This window comes from Marmota flaviventris, chromosome 4 (genome assembly GCF_047511675.1).
Source record: "Marmota flaviventris isolate mMarFla1 chromosome 4, mMarFla1.hap1, whole genome shotgun sequence".
NCBI classification, from domain to species: Eukaryota; Metazoa; Chordata; class Mammalia; order Rodentia; family Sciuridae; genus Marmota; species Marmota flaviventris.
Genome location: NC_092501.1, coordinates 26,760,522 through 26,767,187, shown reverse-complemented (window position 1 = coordinate 26,767,187; position 6,666 = coordinate 26,760,522).

The following is a 6,666-nucleotide window of genomic DNA, read 5'->3' as shown; positions in this document are numbered from 1 at the left end:
TAACCAGCTTACAGATACTCTCTCCCACATTGGATCCTGTTGATGTTTTGAATTTTTTCTAAGCTAATGGACCAAGCAAGAATAAATCTTATGTTTCTTTTAATTTGCATTTCTCTAATTGTGATTGCATTTCTCTCACAGTGAATATATTTTCCTAAGTTCATAGGACATTTTGTATTTCTGTTTCTGTAAATTGCCTGTTCATATACTTTGCCCATTTTTCTACTACGTTTTAAAAATCTTTTTCTTATTGGTGTGTTGCAATTCTTAATCCGGGATATTTATAGTTGTTATTCTTTAGTTGCTCATCTTTCGATATCATTTATGATCTTTTATGTCACAGCAGTTTTAAATTTAGATGTAGTTCGATGTTCATAGCAGCACAATTCACAATAGCAAGACTGTGGAACCAACCTAGATGTCCTTCAATAGATGAATGGATAAAAAAAATGTGGCATTTATACACAATGGAGTATTACTCTGCATTAAAAAATGACAAAATCATAGAATTTACAGGGAAATGGATGGCATTAGAGCAGATTATGCTAAGTGAAGCTAGCCAATCCCTAAAAAACAAATGCCAAATGTCTTCTTTGATATAAGGAGAGTAACTAAGAACAGAGTAGGGTCGAAGAGCATGAGAAGAAGATTAACATTAAACAGGGATGAGAGGTGGGAGGGAAAGGGAGAGAGAAGGGAAATTGCATGGAAATGGAAGGAGACCCTCAGAGTTATACAAAAGTACATACAAGAGGAAGTGAGGGGAAAGGGAAAAATAATACAAGGGGGACAAGTGAATGTCAGTAGAGGGGGTAGAGAGAGAAGAGGGGAGGGGAGGGGAGGGGAGGGGGGATAGTAGAGGATAGGAAAGGCAGCAGAACACAACAGACACTAGTATGGCAATATGTAAATCAATGGATGTGTAACTGATGTGATTCTGCAATCTGTATATGGGGTAAAAATGGGAGCTCATAACCCACTTGAATCAAAGTGTGAAATATGATATATCAAGAAATTTGTAATGTTTTGAACAACCAACAATTTAAAAAAAAAAGAGCACCAGGATCTGGAACAGAATGAAATTTTAAATGAAGTGGATATAGTATTCTTTATTAAAAGAGTACCAATTTTTAGATTCCAAAAAAAAAAATAAATAAATTTAGATGTAGTATTTTTGTCAACATTTTCCTTTATGGCTTTTATGGTTACTGTCTTATTTTTAAACAGCCTTTTCTAATCTGAAATTACTTAATTTTAGCTTCCATTTTCTTCTAACATTTTAAATCAGTTCTTTATTTTCTTTGGAATTTACTTTGTAAATGGTGTGGGAGAAATAATCCTTTTGTGGGGCTGGGGATGTAGTTTAGTGGTAGAGCACTTGCCTAGCATGCTCAAGGCTCTAGTATCAAAAATTTGATCCCTAGCATCAAAAATATAATAATAATCCTTTTCATAAATTAAAGCTTGGAGATGCCACACCATCACAGGTGTCTGGACTATGATGAAGCTGATTTGCTAATACCAAGGCATGCTGTATTTGTCTTCATGATTCAGAAGTGGGAGCATTTGTAAGCTATGGTGGGTGTCAGGTGAGGTGAAGGGAGGTGAAGGAAGTGACTTGAGGGGAACCCTCACAAGGATGAGTGAAGATAAATGGGCACTCTGGCCTTCACTCCCTTTCTCACCCCTTGATATGAAAATGGCTTCAGTCAAAGAGAGCGGTAGGTGATCCCCAAGCGGTCCATCCAGGGGTGCACCTGGTATACAAGACCTTCTGCCTGCTTGTCACATCTCTCCCCACCTGCAACTAACATGTTAGTCCTGGGAGGCAGAGACTGTGTTCTCTTCATTTTTGTCTCCGTCACACCTAAGACAGAGCCAATGCCCTTGAATGAATACATGTCCACACTTCTGTGTGCTCCGGCTGGTGTGTGAGGGATGTGCCTCTGTACTGTCCTGTAGTCTCTGATTCCCAGTCCAATGCTAAGCATTCAAGAGAAAGAAATGGGAAGTCCAACAAATGTCTACTCTGACCATGATGGAGCTATGGGACTTCAAAGGTAGCAAGTCCAGATAAAAGTGAGTGGACATGATCCTGAAAGTGACAGGGACCTGGGGAGGCCCTTTAAACCTGTCATGTTTGAAGGAGGACCTGAATAGCTGACACCCCTGTGGCCAACCATTTGGGAAAAGTATGGCTGGGACTTTGCAATTCATTTTTCCTAAGGCTCCAACCCTTGGAGGGACTGAGCATTGTTCCCAGATTCTGTTGCAAAAAGGAGTTAAGGACACATCTGGGGACCTTCTGAAAACTTTTCTAGGAGGGGTCACAGCAGGGCATGGATCTTCTAGAGCTTCCCCTCTACATCAGGAACTAGGAATAGTACTCTCCTTGTCCCTTTCCTGATCCTTAGTCCCTAACTGGGAGGTACTGTTAAGACTGAAGCCTGTCTGCTGCAGGCCTCCTCAAACCTGATGTGGTCTTGTGGACCGTCCCAGGCCAATATGGACCCTGCAGCAGTCTCTGTTGGTTCCCAGGTCACTCCCTGCCCTCCTCCTCAGCAGGGATCAACTTGGCAGTCCACTTCTAGATTGTTTCTCAAGAGGATTTCATTTTCCAGCACACCCTCATTCTACTTTAAAAAGCTGTGGTTGTGGCTCAGTGGTAGAGCACTTGCCTAGCATGGGTTTGATTCTCAGCACCACATATAAATAAATAAATGTTCATTGACAACTAAAAAAATACATTTAAAAAATAAAAAGCACAGAGTAGCAGAGTCCTGGCTCTGAGAGAGAGGGAGCCTCCTGACTATCATTGTGCCAGCATGGATGGAGGAGGCAGTGGGTCTTGGGGCAGGGGAAGAGGAGGATACAGGTTCTAGGTCAGGAAGACTAGCATCTGACTGACTTTGGGGAGCTATCCCTACTTTTAAGAGTTTCCTTAATTCTAAAACAAGGAGAATAGGACTTAGTTCCAAGTATTAGAAGCCATGTATAATGTCTAATATGATTTGCTTACCAGTGTATTGACAATTTCCAGAAGAGTGTACATATATAAAGCATTGACCGTGGTCGGAGGTGGAACTCAGTAGTAGGCAATGAGGCTCAGGGTTCCATACTAGCACCAAAAAAATCAAAAACAGAAACAATGGTTACCTCTGGTAATGGAATAACAGGAGGAAGGAAGACTTTCACTTTTCACTTTGTTGTCCTTTGTACCATTTTAATTTTACTATGAAGCATTTTCTACATTCATTTAAAGAAAGGAAGGAGGGCTGGGGTTGTGGCTCAGTGATAGAGTGCTCACCTAGTGCATGTGGGGCACTGGGTTTGATTCTCAGCACCACATAAAAAACAAGTAAATGGAATAAAGGTATTGTGTCCATCTACAACTAAAAAATATTTAAAACAAAGGAAGGAGAGAGATGAAACAATGAACCACTACTAGCCAAGAAGCTAAGCCTCATCTGAGTCAACAAATGGTAGCTTTAATTGTTACCTGTTAAATGTAACAACCCTCCTCCCTGGGGGGGGCATTGTGTCTAGGTGTGAAAGTGATTTGTAAATAAATTGCTGCATAATGCTAGTTATGATTAACATCTAGGTATGTCTGCCCAATTATATAAGTGAGCCAGCTTGTCCTAAATAGTAGGTGCATATATCCTTAAGGGTGATTATGCAAATGTTGCAGGGTGGCAGTTCAGACTCAGTAGCCACACCTGGGTTTAAGTCCTGAACCCACTGTTTGCTGTACCAGTGATCTCCACCAATGTACTTAACCTCTCTGGGCCTCATTCTTCCAGTCTTTACAGAGGGAATACAGACTATATCTACTCCAGAGCATTGATATGAAGGTTAAAATGAACCATGATTATGTAAAACTCTTGAACAACCCTAGTGCATTGTAAGGGTTTAACAATTATTTTTTGTCTGTGTCTCTGATGCACACCTGTTGATGTTTCTCACCCCTCAAAAAGGAGGAACACTGTCTTGGCTTTTCTTCCAAGGCTGTGAGATGGCTGTGTAGGGCATGCCAGTTCTTTCAGTCTATTAATAGACACCTACTTCAGGAGTCTAAGGTTCTTGAGGAGACCAGTATTGCGCTTTGTGGATGGTCCAGAGCCAGGGCCTATCCACACAGGTAACCCAGGGGAGAAAAGGGTGACACATGAGCTATCATCCTTTCCAGGCTTCCAGGATAGTCCTGAGAGTAGCAATGTCCTGATTAACTCAGATAAAATGTCAGCTGTGCCAGGAGGGAGTCATTTAGGTGGGGGTGGGCAGAAGTAGATCACTCTCAGAGTTCAGCCCTACAGGAGAGACCAGGGGGGAGGGGGTTCTGCAAAGCAAGACCAGAGAGAAGTATCAAGGCAACTTTAATTTCCTATCTGATGGCACTTCCTACCCATCCCATCTCTAGGAGGCACCTCTGGGAGATGCTGGGCTGCCAAGCAGGTTGAGCAGGTTTGGGAGAGGGTGGGAGGGGCCCTGATTGGGGGAGGAACCTGGATTTGGGTGCCAAGGCAGGCACCAGCCTGGCAAGGGGAGTGAATGTGTTCATAGCTGGAGCCCAGCCCAGAGGAAGATGAGGGAGCTGACAAGCTGACCCTCCCTCATCTAGGCATAGCCCCCTTTCCATTATAGACTCTATGTCTCAAAGACCTGTAGAAATTAGAAGTTCTGAGCCCCAAACTGGAACAAATGGTTCGGCAAATGTTTGTAGGAGTCAAAGGATGACGTAATCTGAAATGGGATAAACTTTGGGGAATTGACCTTCCTGGCAGTTCTAGTGTGTTCCTCAATCTTGGGACACCTAGGTCCAAGGCTTTCTTCCTAGGAGAGTCTGGATACTGGGTCTGAACTGTGTTCTGAATGTGCTTGCTGAGAACAGTTGGGAAGTGCAAAACCCCTTCATGGAGCATGAGCACACACATCCATGAGATCCCTTACCTGGGCTCAGGTGCGAAGTTGATTAACCAAGCACAATTATACACAATCACATACATCATTCGTGGGCACATGCACACAGTTGTGTACCCACAGATACAAGCAGGCACAATAACAGAGACAGGACTGGGATGCATAGTACTTTATCTCACCTTTCAGGTTAAGAAACCAGATTCTGGAAGCTGAAATAATGTGACCAAGATCCCCATTAGGGATCTCCAAAGAGAGGTCCTCTAAAAGTTTCCCTCCTAAAAAAAAAAAAACCATACTGCAACCATCATCCTTCTGTGTTTTGTCCCTCTGTAGAGTGACTGGCATTCTAGTACTGCCATATTAGTGGGCAAACCTGAGGTTTCACCACTTCAGAACTTCATCTTGGGGATTCCTGTGGGGTATGAACCAAATTTTCTCCCGTTAGACCTTTGTCTCCAAGGACACTGCCTTGGAAGGTCAATGAGTTCCACAGGAAGACCAAGAAAGTTAGGATGGGGGAGCAGGAGGGCTGTGGGGGTGTGGACAACCTTGATTTTTCACAGGCAATGCAGGCTCTGTGACCTCTTGCACATGTAGACACCCTCATCTTCAGGGGTATGAGGAACAAGAAGGAGGAGGAGAATCCCCAACAAACTGGAGAAGAGCACAGTATGTGCACTTGTGGGGGAGATGAAGAAAGGTACAATCTTCATGTTCTATTTTTGGAATAAATTGTTTTGACACTGGGGATTGAACACAGGGTTACTTTGCCACTGAGCCACATCCTCAGTTTTTAATTTTTATTTTAAGAAGTTGCTGAGGTTTTCCTCCAACTTGCAATTCTCCTTCCTCAACCTCCTGAGTTGCTGGGATTACAGGTGTGCACCACTGTGCCAGGCCAGGGTAAATGTTTTGTTGAATTGTAATAAGTACATAAATTGCATATGTACTTTATGATTTATTACTACATGTGAGTATAGAGCTTATTGAATTTTTACGAAGTACTCATACTTATATAAATGGATATAAAAGTATTTCAGCTGGGCCTGTAATCCCAGGGGTTTGGGAAGCTGAGTTAGGAGGATCACGAGATCAAAGCCAGCTTTAGCAACTTAACAAGGCCCCAAGCAATTTAGCAAGACCTGTCTCAAAATAAAAAATAAAAAGAGCTGGGGGTGTGGCTCAATGGTTAAGTGCCCCTGGGTTCAATCCATGGTATCCCCCCAAAGAAGTATTTCATTATTAACACCCCAGGAGCCTCTTCATGCCCCCTTCCAGGGTAAACCTATTCTGGCTTCCTATACCATAGATTAGATTTGCCTGTTTTAGTATTTTATATAAATGGAGTCATGTGTCTGGCTTCTGTTGCTTAACAATACAGTTTTGAGATGGATTCATTTTGTCTAGATATACTTTCTTAAACACTATCCATACACCAGTTTGTAAACACAAACTTATCATCCCCAGAACTACAAAAAAAGAAAAAAAAATCACCCCCAGGAACGTCCACGTGTATATGGTTTTGCCACAAATATGCATATTTAAACTGCTTAGGCATATACACAGCCACAACACCCAGGTTCTCATGCATATGTCTCACTCTCATATGTATGCATGTGTACATCATACACATAAATATATGTACTCTCACACAGCCTCGCAAGCTTGGCAGCTCTCATGCACACACATACACTCACACACATATACATAAGTCGTACAATCATCATTTGTCACAATGATACATAT